Genomic DNA, 15,473 nt, shown 5'->3' with positions numbered 1-15,473 from the left:
GGTTCCATTTTTCTAAAATGATTTCAAAATCATCTGTACGTGTGTGTAAGACAATAAGCATGAAAATGCATAAAAAGGTACATATCAGGTCATTAAAATTGTTTACATAATGTGGGGAAGTAGAGACAAGGAAAGGATGGTGAAAGATTTGGGGGAGTATTCTTCATAATAACAGTATTTATAGCACCTGTTAGTTTTATATGCTTTTCCAGTTTCTAGGGGCCACCCACAGTCTTTGGCTGGTGGACCCATTCTCTATTTGCAAAGCCAGGAATGACCCAGGAGAGTCCTTCTCAAATTACATCGCTTTGACACTGACTCTTCTGCCCCCGATTTCCACGTTGAAGGACCCTTGTGACTATATTTGGTAGTAACTGGGGTAATCTCCCCATTTTAAGGTCAGTTGATTAGCAAACTTAATTCTGCTACCTTCATTCCCCTTTGCCATGTAATGTATATTCGCAGGTTCTGGGGACTAGGAGTATGGACACCTTTGAGGGTCTGCCTACCACAAATTATAATCCCATTTATATAACTGTAGATGCATACACACACACACACACACACGTATATATATATGAAATGACAAATGGTAAATGGTCATCAAAATGACAGTGGTTATCACAGGCAGTAAAAGTCAGTTCTGTTTACTTTTTTTCCCCCCAAATTTTCTGTAGGGTCTTATCTTTTAAAGCATTTGTAAATCTACGTACAGAAAAAGCAACAAAGCTGGATTTGTTTGTGAAGATGATCAGTTTTAGGGTTGTGTGTGACCTGAACTCCCTCCAATATCAGAAGTACTGGGCCCTGGATGGAGAGGTCCAGCCTCAGGGGAACTCTGCACCTTCTGAATCGTCCCTACCAAACTTCTTTCTTCTGTACACAGTGGGAGACACTGAGCCAAGGCAATAGAAAGACTCCCAACTGCTCACAGTCCAGTCAGAGAGATGCAAAGCCAAGCAGAATCTGTAGACGGGTAGATGTGCAGAAACCTACTTTGCAGGGGTTCTGCATGGAGCTGGGGAGGGTAAGGAGAGAACAGAGGCAACTCTGAGGGTGTTAGAATATACATCCCAAAGGAAGTCACTTGCCCCTCCTCCCCTCACAGCCCACTCCAAAATTTCTACTCATTTCATCACCCTCCAGCTGTCACTTTCTATGTCCTCAGTCACCCTCACACACACCCCTTTCAACGTCTCCATTTCCTGGCCTCAGAGGGTCTGTACACCAGTTCTCCATGGGCATCCTTCCCCCTATTAATTCTTGATCTCTAGAACAATCTGTGACATCAACATTCTCCAAATTATGAGATATTTATTAGGTGTTCAGTGAAACATATGACTCTGAGAGCAAAATTTGGACAGAGCAAAAACAAAATTAAATTCATTTCTTTTTCTTTGCAGGGCACCCCAGAGCCCTCTGCATTCTAATGTGCACCACAGTGCTACAGTAAGGAGTAAATCCACCTAAATTTTGAATCATGTTATCAAAGGATATCTGGTGAAATGAGTCCTCCATATGTTGGAAACAGTATTAAAAAAAACAAAAACAAACCTCTGTATAATGGTAGGGCATGTTAAAAATCCAATCTTGGAGCCAGAAAGAGCCCTAGAGACCACCTAATCCAACTTTATTTTAAAGCTGAATAAAGGGACAGAGAGGGCAAGTGACTTGCCTGAAGTTAATGCCATTAAAGCTAGTTAATGGCAAACATGGGACTCTCTTTGAGGTGTCCCACCTTACTCATTATTTCATACTCATGTTACTTCTACTACACACAGAAAGGAGGCACACGCCATATACCAGGTCTGCTGGAGATCACAAATTATCCCTGGATACTTTAAGCCTTATCTAAGTTGGTATGTTGGCCTTGTTACCTCTTGAAGATATTTCAGACATTAGGGCAAAGGTGACTTGGGTTGTTTTGGTTTATGACGGTTGTGAGACGACAGGCATGTAGAACTGCAATGCCTTTTAAAGGAGTCTTCACTCCACATTATACTTGGGACATGAATTTCATCTATGGCAATACAGAAGATGATTATAGGATTTTTTAAAAACTGCCTTATTGGGGTTTCACTGATGTACAACTAAACATAATTAATAAAATAAACATTTATAATTCGGGTAAGTTTTGATGTATGATTCACCCACTTCAAAATTGAAAATTCCACAATCAAAAGAGTAAGCATATCCATCACCCCCAAATATTTCCTCATGCTCCACTGTAATCCTGTCTTCTTGCCCTCCTGACCCCCCACCAGCAAACACTGATCTACCTTCTACCAGTAGAGGTAAGTTTGCAATTTCAGGAATTTTATATAAATGGAAGCATACAAGCTACTTTAGTTTTGGTTTGGCTTCTTTTGCTCAGCATAATTATTCTGAAATCTATCCACATTGTTGCTGGCATCAGCAGTTTACTCCTGTTTATTGCTAAGTAGTCTTCCATTGCATGTATATATAACAATTTGTTCATCCATTTGCCTGCTGATGAACTTTTGGGTTATTTCCAGTTTTGAGCTATTACAAATGAAGCTGCTATGAACATTCATGTGTAAAACCTTATATGGACACATACTTTCTTTTCCCTTGGGTAAAAACCTAGTAATAGAAAGATGGGATAATATGCTGAGTGCATGTTTAATATTTTAACATACCAAAATGTTTTTCTGAAGTAACTACTATTTCACATAACCAACAGGAGTTTGTGAGAGTTCCAGTTCCTCCACATCCTCACCAACACTTGGTAGGTTTACTCATTAATTTTAGTCATTGCAGTAAGTATTAGTGGTACATAATTATGGGTTTAATTTGCATTTCTTCAATGACTAATAATATTGAACATTTTTTCATGTGCTTACTTGCCATTTAAATATTTTCTTTGATGAAATGTCATTTCAAATATTTACCCATTTTTTAATTGAGTTGACTTTTTCTTATAATTGAATTATGAGAACCTTTTATGTATTCTGTACAAGTAGTTTATCAAATAATGCTTTGCAAATAGTTTCTACCAGTTTGTGCACTATCTTTTAATTCTCTTAGCAGTGTCTTTCAAAAAGCAGAAGTTTTTTTAATGTTGATGAAGTCAAATTTATCAAGTAGTAGTTTTCTTTTCTTATATTGCCTTTGTCTTATTTTTGGATCAGGGTAATACTGACACCAAAGAATGAGTAGGAAAGTATTTCCTCCTCTTCATTTTCTTAGAAGAGTTTATGTAGAATTGGCATTATTTGTTCCGTAAATGTTAGGTGGAATTCACCAGTGAAGCAATCTGGGTCTGGATAGGTTCTTTGTGGAAATATTTTTAATCAAAAATTCAATTTCTTAAATAGACTTAAGCTATGCAAGTTATCTATTTCTTCTTGAATGAGCTTTGGTAGTTTGTATCTTTCAAGAAGATTTGTCCAATGTATTTAACTTGTTCAATTTACAGGCATAAAGTTGTTCATATCCCCCTTACTAGTCTTTTAATATCTGTAGAATTTGTAATCATAGTACCCCAGTGGTTCCTGATATTGGTAATGTGTTTGTTCTCTCTTTTTTCATTAGTAGTTTGGCTACAGTTGATCAATTTTAATGATCTCAAAGAACCAGCTTGTATCTCGTTGACCTTCTTCTTTCTTCTTCTTTCTCTTCTTCTTCTTCCTTCTTCCTCCTCCTCCTCCTTCTCCTTCTTCCTTCTCCTTCTTTTTTTTTTTTATTTTACAGCTCATTGATTTTTGCTTTAATCTTTATGATTTCCTTTCTATACATAGTTTGGTTTTAGCTTGCTCTTCTTTTCCAAATTTTTCATGGAAGAAGCTGAATGCATTGATGTGAGACTTTTTTTTCTAAAACAGTCATCTGTTGCTGTAATATTTCTCCTAAATACTCTAGCAGCATTCCACAAATGCTGATATGCTATTTTCATTTTCATTCAGTTCAAAATACTTTTTAATTTCTCCTTTCAGCTTTTTCTTTGCCTCATCGATTATTTAGAAGAGTGTTCTTTAAATTTCTAAATATTTGAGGATTTTCTATATATCTTTCCATGATTGATTTCCAGTTTAATTTCACTGTGGTCGGAGAACATGCTTTGTATGACTTGAATTCTTTTAAATTTACTGAAACTTGTTTTATGGCCTATAATATGGCCTATCTTAATAAATGTTATGTGTATACTTGTAAAGCGTGTGCATTTTACAGCTGTTGGGTGGAGTATTTTATAAATGTAGGCTAAGACAAGATGATTGATAGGCTTCTTCAAGTCTACTACATTCTTGATGGCTTCTTGTCTGCTTGTCCTACCAATTATTGAGAAGAAGCTATTTCTCTTGGTGTAATTTTTTTTTTCTCTTTGTAGTTCTATCAGTTTTTCTTCATGTATTTTATTTTTGATTTTTTTTGGGGGGGGGAGGTAATTAGGTTTTTACTTATTTATTTATTTATAGTGGAGGTACTGGGGATTGAACCCAGGACCTTGTCCATGCTAAGCATGAGCTCTACCACTGAGCTATACCCTCCACCTCTTCATGTATTTTAAAGCTCTGTTACTAGGGGCTTTATTTATTTAGGATTGTTATGTCCTCTCAATAAATTGGATCCTTTATCATAATGAAATGATCTTTTTATCTCTGGTAAAACCACTTGCTCTGATTGCTACTTTGCCTGAGGCTAATACAGTCACTCAACTTATTTTGATTAGTGTTAGCATAATATAACTTTCCCAAACTTTCACCTTTAATCTATTTTTGTCTTTAAACTGCATTTCTTGTAGACAACCTCTAGTTGTTTTTTATTGAACCTGAAGATCTCTGACTTTTAAATAGGATGTTTAGAGCATTTAAATTTAATGTTATTATTGATATGGTTAGGCTGAAGTCTATCATCTTGCTGGTTATTTTATATCTGTCTCCTTTGTTATTTATTCTGTTTTACTTCTTTTTCTGTGTTATTTAGCATTAATTATTTTTATGGTTTCACTTTATCTTCTTTATTGGCTTATTAGCTTTAATTGTTTTCTTATTTAATTGGTTGATTTAGGTTTATAATATATAGTTGTAACTTATTAAAATCTAACTTCAAGTGATTTTATAACACTTTATGTATAAGACCTTACAATATGATACTTTATTTCTGTCCTTTCAGGCTATTTGCTATTTTCGTTATACATTTTAACTATACCTATGAAATAAGGCCCAGAATGCATTGATATTATCATTGTTTAAACAATCAATTTTCTTTTAGAGACATTTACTTAATGAGAAAAATGGTATACATGTACCCATGTAGTTACTATATCTGGTGTTCTTTATGCCTTTGTGTAGAAATTTCCATCTGGAATCATTTTCATTCTGTCTAAACGATTTCCTTTAACATTACTTTAACATTTTTTGTGGTGCAAGTGTTCTGGTGATGAGTTCTTTCTGCTTTTGTATATCTAAAAATGTCTTTGCTTCATTTTTAGCTTGAAAAATATTTTAACTAAGTATACAATTCTGGCTTTATAGGTTTTCTTTTCTTTTTTTCCCCTCCTTTCAGTATTTAGAGATATTCCACTTCCTTCATGATTAAATCATTTCTAATGAAAAAATATGCTGTCATCTATATCATTGTTTCTTTGTATGTAACCTGCTTTTCTTTCTCTACCTTCTTTTGGTACTGTATCCTTAGTTTGAAGCAATTTCATTATGGTGTGCTATAATGTAGTTTTCTGAATTTTTTTTGTGCTTGGGGTTAATTAAGGTTTATGATCTGTGGGTTTTATAGTTTTAATCAAAATTGGAAATTTTTCAGTCATTAATTCTTTTTAAAAATGTTCCCTCAACCTCTTTTAGGGACTTAAAGTACATGTATGTTAGGCTGCTTGTAATTTTCCTATAGCTCACTGATACTCTTTTTTTTTTTTTTTAATCTTTTTTGCTGCATTTTATTTTGGATCATTTCTATGTATTCAAGTTCACTGGTATTTTCTTTTGCAATGTCTAATCTGGTATTAATCCCATCCAGTGTATTTTCATCTCAAACACTGTAGTCTTCATCTCTAAAGTTTGGGTTGGCTCTTTTTAAATATTTTCCATGACTCTAATGAACATGTTCAATCTTTCCTCTAGATTCGCAAACATATGAGACACAGTTATAATAATGTTTTAATATCTTTGTCTACTATTGTTAGCATCTGTTTTATTTCTTAAACAGTTTCAACTGATTAGCTGGTAATTTTGGTTGAATTCAAGACATTGTGAATTTTACATTCTCGGCCATTGGATATCTTTGAGCTAAAGATTCTTGAGCTTTGTTCTGGGATGCTGGGACTTAGAGAGAGTTTGATCCTTTTGGTCTTGGTTTTAAGTTTTGTTAGGTGAATTTACTGTAGGGTTAATTTTACCATGCTACTAGAGTAAAACCCTTTTGTGTATTATCCCTCATATCCAATTACGATACTAAGATCTTTCCACTCCAGCTGATGAGAACAAGCACTAATCCTTCCCCTCCATACATGAGTTCAGGGAATGTCCCTTTGTTAATTTCAGATGCTTCTTTCCTTGGTTTGGGGTAGTTTCCTCACATGTCAGCCCTAATCAGTACTCATCTGAATACCTGATGAGCACCATCTTCAGATCTATGAAGTTCTCTTACTGGGGAATTCTCTCTCTCCAGTATTCTGTCCTGTGAATCCCAGCTGCCTTGGTCTCCCCAGCCTCTCCATATCATCTCTTTGATTCACAGAGTCCACCAGGCACTGCCAGGGTTCCCTCTGTCCTGCAGGCTAGAAATTCCCTCAAGGCAGTAAGCTGGGGCAATTATAAGGCTTACCTCATTTTTTTTCTTATCTCATGTGGATCACTGTGTTTTGCTGCTTGGTGTCCAGTATCTTAAAAACTGTCATTTTACAGTGTTTTTCTGTGTTGTTGTTGTTGTTTCAGGTGGAAGTGTGAACTGGGTCACTTTTACTCTACATTAAGTAAACACGTCAGTCCCTGATTACAATATTTTGATAAGGTTGTGCTTCCTCCATCTGTCACTAGCTTTGCTTCTGTTCACTCTTTAAAACTGGATATTTTCCATACATTTGTTCTTCACGCTCATCCTTTTCTCTCCGGGTGATCTCATCCCAAAGTTTCAAGTAAACCGCATGTTGATGCATCCCAAACTTCCATCATCATCTCAGTCCATTCACCTAATTCCTAGATCTAGCTACCTAATGGCTTACTGGTTATCTTTTTCTAGATGTCCCATAAGTTGCTTGAACTCAACATGTACAAAATAAATGGTGCCCCACTACATGTTTCTACCAACTCTTATTTAAATCTCCCTGCAGCATTCATCATATTGTTTACAGCTAGTTGTCTATAGGTCTCTCTTTCCTTAAACTGTTGGCAGAGATTTTCTTTTTTTTTTTGTCATTGCTGTTTTCCAGCACCTAGCACAACTCTTGACAGTAAAGAGTGTCAATAAATATGCTGAATTAAGTTGAATCCCACACATAAGGGGATCTGTCAGCGGAAGGGAAGAGAAGAAGTTGAAGCTAAAAGCTATCCCACTGAACAGGGCCTGGTCCTTCTCTTTGAAAGAATGGATTGGGAAGCAGAGCCAGTCTGGAGTACTGGCTGCCTTTCCATCTCTGGTCACTGTGAAGGAGATACCTAGGATAAGCAAGGATGGAAAATTAAGTTGAAAGAATGGAAAGAAGCCAACTTTCTCCGCTCCAAAATGCTAAACATTGCCTCTTAGAACTGTGTCCAAATTAACTACTCATATTGCTCCCTTCTGTGCTGAAGTACTTACACCAAATTCATTATATATTGCTTTTTTAAGTGTTCTTGAGTCATTGTATATGAAAATGTTTTATCTCATCAATCATATTATAAATTCCAACTAGACATAACAACACCTATTTTTTCAGTAGTCCTTGGGAGAATTCAGGAATAAGGACCATGCCTCAGGAATAGGGACCCTAACTCGTTTTTCCCCCTAGAGAAAGGTAATGGACAAAAATATCGATTGTACAAAAAAGGAGAGATGTAGAACTAGTATGGGGTCTGCAGCTCACATCTGGTCATTTTCACCACACATTCTGTATCCACGCTACAACCATGGTCCAATCATACTGAGAAGCTGGGCTATTTCACACTGGCAAGCCAACTTCAGCTTTGCCTAAAGCTTACTTGCCAGGGAAATCTTGGCATGGCTTCTCTGGATGCAGACTCCCTGGCATGTTTATCTGTCTTTGGGGAAAGTTCTCAGCATGCTCTGCCTCTGTTCAGACTGGCTGGGTGGAGTCAGACTTAACAGAGGATTTGGAGAGCAGGCCAGGCAGGTGTGAAGGCCTCTTCCAACAATCCAAATAATAGAAAGCCTTTTCAATCATCTTGTCTGATGCCCAGGTCTGGTTCCTTTCAGAGAGAGGGCTGGGATGGCTCAGCTCTCCAAATTACAAGCCCAATGTTAGAGAGAGTGTGAAGTAATTAGACCTGCCTTAGAAGACTATTGTTATAAAGAACAGTCCAACTTCTCAGCAACCGTACTTTACTCACATCCTGTTCTAATAAATTTTAATAAAAATTTCCAAACTGGAGATGGAAGGTCAAAAAAGGCTTAGAATAAAGATTAAAAATTATGTTTAATAAATTAAAACAACCATGGGATATCATTATGTGCCCAAATTGACAATTTTTAAACTGATAGTAGCCAGTGTTGGCAAAAATATGAAAAAACTGTAATTCTCATATACTCTTGGTTGAAATTTTTAAAGGGCGTATTTTGGGAGTATCTATCAAAATTTACTGTAACTATGCTTTTCAACCCAATAATTCCAGTTCTAGCTATTGGTTCTTGAGCATTATACTCACATGTGTACAGAGATGCACATTCAAAGATGAGTCAATTCAACATTGTTTTCAATGTTAAAAAGTTATGAGAAATCTAAATCCTTATTAGTAAGGGTAAGGGAAAATTATTCCACACATCCACATTATGAAATATTATACCACAACTCAAAATAATAAAAAGGCTCTTTGTATTATGACAATCTCTGATACTGTTAAGTGGCAAAAGCTATTACAAGACAAAATGGATAGATGATCATGTTCATGTGAAAAATATAAGAACCCTGGAACTCTGTGTCTATATATGAAATATATTTCCACAAGGCAGCACATTAAAATGTTTACAGTATTAATGCTGGGACTATGAGAAAATGGGTGGATAGGGAATAGTGAGAAAAAGGAATGGCAAAGAGAGTTTTAAATTCTATTTTATACTTGTTTTGAAATCTAATAAAAAGGAACATTAAGAAAAACTCCACTCCTATGTACATCATTTCTTGAAAATATGAGAGTTCAGATCTTTCTCAGAGAAGCACTTTTCAGTTCTGGCTATATAGAACTATTTGAGGAATTTAAAAAAAAAACTGTCTTAATTCAGGTTCTGTAGGAAGCAGAGCCTGAGGCAAGGATTAAAATGCTGACACTTAATTTGGGTGGTACAAGCATAGGACAGTGAAGGCGAAGAAATAAGAGAAGTTGGCAAAGAGCGTCGCAAAGTAATGCTGTGCAGTATTTCTTTGATGCCAGCCCTTCACAAAAGTACTGACCAGACAGAGCAGTTGCTCAACAGGACTTCCCCAGATATGCCAGGAGCAGACACATCGCAGAGCAGTCCACAGAAGACAGAAAGAGGGATCCCCTCTGTCTCTCACTTCTCAATTAGCCAAGGTTTGCCTCATGGTGAGCTGCCTCTCCTGCATCATCTAGCCCATGGCTACTCTAAAGAAATCATATTCCATGCCCTGAGGTGTGGCATTTTATTCAAATCCACATAAATAGAAGATTTGGAATAGCTGGAACTCAGCATGTGGGCCACGATATTACTGCCCCTTGGGGTTTTACATTGAGTCCCAGTCAGGGCAGGGGAAGGGGGTGTTGAAAAGGTGGTGGTGGAGGAGGTGTGTTCAGCAAGAGTCTAGCAAAGATAAAAGTAGTGAAACATGGGCAGAGAGGCAAGAAGAGCCTCAGAAAGTTGGAGGAGGTTAAGATAAGCTAAGACGGTACACGAAGCTTATGTCTACTGTAATTCGAACCCTACTTGTGACTAATTAAATCAGAATGTCTGTGAACTAATATTATTTTAAAGCCTCCCTAGATTATTCGAATGTTCAGCCAGCAATGAGAACCACTGCTCTAAAACATCTATCAAAACAAACTACCTGGAGCAAATTTCATATCATGATGGCCTATTTTTTTTCCCTCTCAACTAAAAAAATTAAAATGATACTTAGAAGGGTATCTTAGAGAGTTATTGTGCTTCAGAAGCTTGAGTTATTTCAGAGTAGGTTCTGGAAGATGCAAACACTTCATGACCTTGACTTCATGTTAGAGAAAAGGCCACAGAAGTTCTTGATGAAAAACAATACATTTTTTCCATTAGGTTACATTTAAACAGTAATTTTGCAAAGGGTAGGGAGAAACAGCAGGTTCCCCATTTGGACTAAATAGGTTTTGTTTGAAAAAGAAATAATCAGTTTACTACCTTGAATTTGGAGAACCCATCCTTCCTCAAAACAAATAACATCACACTTTGTTTTCTCTACATAAATTGTGCTCTAACCATGTGTATCCAGTTGAAACTAAAACATGAAAAAAGTGATTTATTGGGCTTTTCCTAGACTGTATTTCCTGGTACAGATAGCTTTTGTTTTCACATTTGTACTCAATCTACTGCATGCTGGTTTGTATATGGATAAAGAGCAAGCAACTGCTCTGACAAGAAGTTAAATATTGCAGTCAAATGCAACTTTCTCAGATAACCTAATATTATTTGAATGCCTTTGTCCATAACTCCATTTCCCCACTCCCAGATGCTCCTTTGTCAGTTCAACAATTAGAACAAAAATTATCATGAGTGATGATGGACCTACCAAGAATATGATATATATGGAGAGATACATCACTTAGGTATATCGCTTCTGCTCACTGGCCACAGTTTCCCTATCTACAAACGGGGGAGTATGCCTTCATCATGTCTTCAGTCCTTCCAACTTTGATAATTTTAGATTTCTAAATTCTTAGACCACTTCCCATATGCATCTGTCAATATACTTGCTTGGCGGCGGATTCTGCCCACAAAATTTCCAAAGATTCAGTGGTCAAGAAAAATGATCTCCAAATGAAATAACTCGAATGTCTATTTAAAACAGGCCTGCATACTGGGTGCATTATACACTGCAAAACAATGTAGAAAGATGTAGAGCCCTCCTCTGGGAATTAACAATTCATTCTCTGTTATCAGCAGAGATAGAGGGGAAAGTGATAATGACAACAGAACCCAGATGTTGAGAAAATGTATGCCAAGTAAATATTTTTAGGGTATATATTATGGTTTGGGGATTTTGAAGATTATATTTGTTGATGATAATCATGAGCTGAATATGGATGAATTTTTTCAAATGACAAATAATACTGAGGACCCAGTTCTTTATGTCTAAAGCATCTCCTTCAGTCTGTCTATACGTATCAGCCAAAAAGCTTATGATCTCAACTCACATTCATGGAATGTTAGGAGGCTTTTTTACAGAATGTGCATGTGAGGACCATGCAGTCCTGCAGTTTCTAGTTCACATCCTCCTAGGACCCTTTGTGTCTTCTTTTCAGTAATTTAAAAAATCACCGGTAAAATTATTAAATATCTATCATTCCCAGTGGGTTATGAGAATCACGGGAATAGAGGCAGAGGGTCTCATTTGCCTCTGACTTCTCTGCAAATAGCACACTGCCTAGTATGTAATGAACACTCATAGACATCTACTGCATCATTGTATGAACAAATGAATGAACAGATAATATCCACTTCCAGAAAAAGCTTTAATGTGGCTCACTGTAAAGTGTACACTCAACATTTTAAGAAGGACACTGGATGAAGAATCATGAAATGGTGGAGGAGGATATAATTTGACCAGAACCCTAGCCTAAAGCTACTTACCACTATTAAACACAAAATTTTAACTCTGGGATTTCTGGCAATTAAGTCATAAAAAGTAAGCGTCATTATGAGCATATAAAAGAAGCATACTGTTCTCTGCCTAAAGAAAAGAACATGAAATCAGGACTCTTTTTATAAGTATCTTGAGGAATACTGACCCACATAATGGAAACATCTTCACTCACTTCATCTGAACTCACAACACACCAGTTACTCGGGTATCCGACAGAAAGCCTGCCTTGACACACATTTTTCCCAGGTGAGTTGCGTTTGGCAAGCATTCCTTCAGCCTGTTAGGGCTCTGTTCAATGCAACTCGTTCTGCTCTACAGCACTTGGTTGGGAACATTCTCAAGGACACCGAAATCAAGTAAGTGCCTTTCTGATACAGAGAAATGAGAAACACCATTTTAGGGCTTTTGTGTCAAGGCAGAGGAAATTTTCAACATTTCTCTCAGCACATTATTGAAAATCAAATGTCCATTTCCAAATGTTTCACAAAACTATGAAGAGGCTCTTCTATAACTAGTATCACTCCAACGCTCAATAGCCCTAATGCCAAGATCTTCATTCAGAGTAGTTTAAACATCTGTGACTAAAATGGAACTCTGCTTTGAGGAATTGCTTAATACAGTTTTAGGTAGGTTCATGAATGGGAGAAAGCATGCCTATGTTTTAGCACAGTGCATGGTGGTCCAGAGGAAAACTTCAATATTATTGCTACATGTGTAATTTTACTCAGTCCTCTCAGTAACCATGGGACATGAAGATTATTTATTTCCATCCTACATATAAAGAAACTCAGACACACACAGATTAAGCAAATTGCCCAGGGTGACAGAACCAGTAGCGGCACATTAGGTACCTAAGCCCAACTATCTGAAACTACAAATTCCAAGCCCCTTTCACTACAATATTACTGCATCCAAGAAACACAAGGCCTATTGCTTTTGAAATCCCTGAGTACCTGGCACGAATAACTTGGAAGGGGAAAAATACTGCCCTTGACTATGAAGTGTAATTAATCCTTTAACAAATGACTAATTTCTTGAGCACATTTAGTAGCACTGGAAACCATGGAAGCTTCTCGTGATGTGCGCCATGCCTCCACTCAGTAGAGTCTATCGATACGTATCAGTATGGGTGATTTTTGTTGCAAGTAACATAAGTCCCAACTGAAAGCATCCTCAGTAATAAGGAGAGTATGGACTATCTCACAAAGTAAGATGCCCAGTGGTAGGTGACTACAGAGTTAGGGTTAGAGTTAACGCAGCATCTCAGCAAAACCTTCATGGTAGAGGCTCTGCCATCTTCAACATGGCTAATAAAATGTCCCTCACATTTAAAATAATACTTGCTGAAATGCCTATTATGTTCTAAATGTTTTACAAGCATTTTAACTTAGTTGATTCAACACTCCTGTAAGATACCATTGTACTGAGATAGATGCATGCCCTTCATGGGCATAAGATTTCTGCAACAATGTCAAATATCAAAGCAGACAAAATGACAACCAGTAACAGAGGGATGTTGTCTCCCATATACTCCTCTTCCTCCCAGAAGCCACTGAGCAGGCTTTCTCTAAGGTTCCATGCTCAAACCAATTGTTAGCAAGAGGAATGAAAATCATCAAACATATCTTAAATAAAACATGACTCACACAAGCTCCTCCGGAGTGGAGGCCCCCCCATTTCTTCAAGCACATGGCTACGAAGGGAGGAGGTAACACCCGAACAACAGCTGGACTCTGATGCTACAGCTAACTTCTTCATCTGCAGCTGGAAAGAAACATCCTTAGACACTTTCAGAGCTGATGGGTTTCTTAGGAAAGGTGGACATGCTGGAGATATTTAGCGTTCCTGTTCCTTGGTAGAGACCAGAAGAAATGTTATGCTTGAGCAATTGTAGAAGCACTAAAGAAAGCCAGGATTTGAGTTGAAACAAACAAAAAAGCATTGGCTCTTGCAGGACACAAAGTAAAGGTCTGAGTTTCCCAAGTACAGCATGACTTAAAGTAATACCATTCGGAGTTTACAGACATGGGGAAAGAAGCCCCAGTGTGACTGTAAAGAGTGCTGCAGAGCAGGAAACATTCCTGGTGGGCGACATCATGCTGTACTAGGTAGAATTTACTGCATATCCCTACCACCATGCCTCTAGCAATGGCTGAAGTCCTTCAAACTTCACTAAGATGCAAGTGTGTCTTTGTGTAGCAGCTAAAAACATGTGTGTCTTCAGATGTAGGTGTTATCTGTGTATATATGTGTGCATGTGTGCAGAAAGTTCCCCAAACTGAAGATGCCTTACTGTTATGGGCTGGACTGTATCCTCTCAAAATTCGTATGTTCAAACCCTAACCCCCCAGGACCTTAGAATGTGACTATATCTGGACATAGGCCTTTTAAAAGAGGCAATTTCGATAAAGCAAGGCCATATGAATGGGCTCTAATCCAACAGAATGAGGATCCTTGTAAGAAGAGGAGACTGGAACGCTGAAGCACAGACTGAGGAAAGACCTTGCGAAGAAGAGGGAGAAGACATCCATCTACAAGCCAAGGAGAGAAAATATATTCCTATTATTTAGGCCATTCAGTCCGTGGGATTCGTTATGGCGGCCCTCGCAAACTAACACCCCTACCAATTCGTACAAGATAAAAGCATATGTGAAATGCTTCGTACATGGAAAGCTGGCTTTTTACAAATGGCTGGCTCCTCCTTAATTCCTTCCTCCTGAATAGATTGCAGAATGAAAGATAACGTAGTTGACTAATAGCCTTCTGACAAGTTTAGCTATCTTAAGTGAATCAGATCAACTCTGCAGCCAATTGAGTATGTTGTACAAAAATTAATAATTTAAATAGCCCTAAAATGCAACCTAGACAATGGCTTTCCTCCTAAGCTCTGGCTCTCAAATGCATGAAAACATTTTGGTCACCAACATGAACATATGACTTACTCCCTCTTCCCCCAAATAAATCAGAAGATTTCAGGAGAGAGATGAGGGGTGAAGTGGGAGATTGTTTAACTTAATTATCCGGCAGAGAATATCTTAAAACTTGTCTTTAGCCTTTTTTGCTCTCCCTCACATTGTTTCTTAGTATCGACAACTTTGGAAGTCATCTCTCTCTTCTCCTTCCCTAACAGCATTCACGCTAAAGTTCACTCCCTCTGGATACCCCTAGGAAAGCCAAATTTCAAATTCCATCTCCCCTATTTATCAGCAAAGCCTCTCTTCTCTCAAAACCTGGATGCCAGATGATAATACCAAGGCCCTGAAACTCTGAAGTGAATTTATCACTGCATTTTTGCAACAAAGGCCAATGTTTCATTCTAAGAAGTTCTGATACCAGCTGTTGAAAGAATAAAATTATTTTCCAATCTTTATAAGAAAAAGAAAAGAAAAGAAAGCAAATAAAGAAAATGTGTTTGAATACAAGAATCTTAGATCCTCTGATTTGTATCGGAGAGGAGAAGCTGGCGTTTCGTACCCTGAATAACAGGATAAACTTA

At 37.3% G+C, this 15,473-nt stretch overlaps 1 long non-coding RNA gene across 1 annotated transcript in view; it reads right to left on the bottom strand.

The window, feature by feature from the left end:
* Positions 1–15,473, bottom strand: part of LOC123613417 (uncharacterized) — a 183,666-nt gene that overhangs the window by 99,098 nt on the left and 69,095 nt on the right. The window lies entirely within an intron of this gene.

This window comes from Camelus bactrianus, chromosome 22, assembly GCF_048773025.1.
Source record: "Camelus bactrianus isolate YW-2024 breed Bactrian camel chromosome 22, ASM4877302v1, whole genome shotgun sequence".
NCBI lineage: Eukaryota > Metazoa > Chordata > Mammalia > Artiodactyla > Camelidae > Camelus > Camelus bactrianus.
The sequence above is the reverse complement of the archived record's forward strand: the minus strand, read 5'-3'. Positions and strand labels throughout refer to the sequence as shown.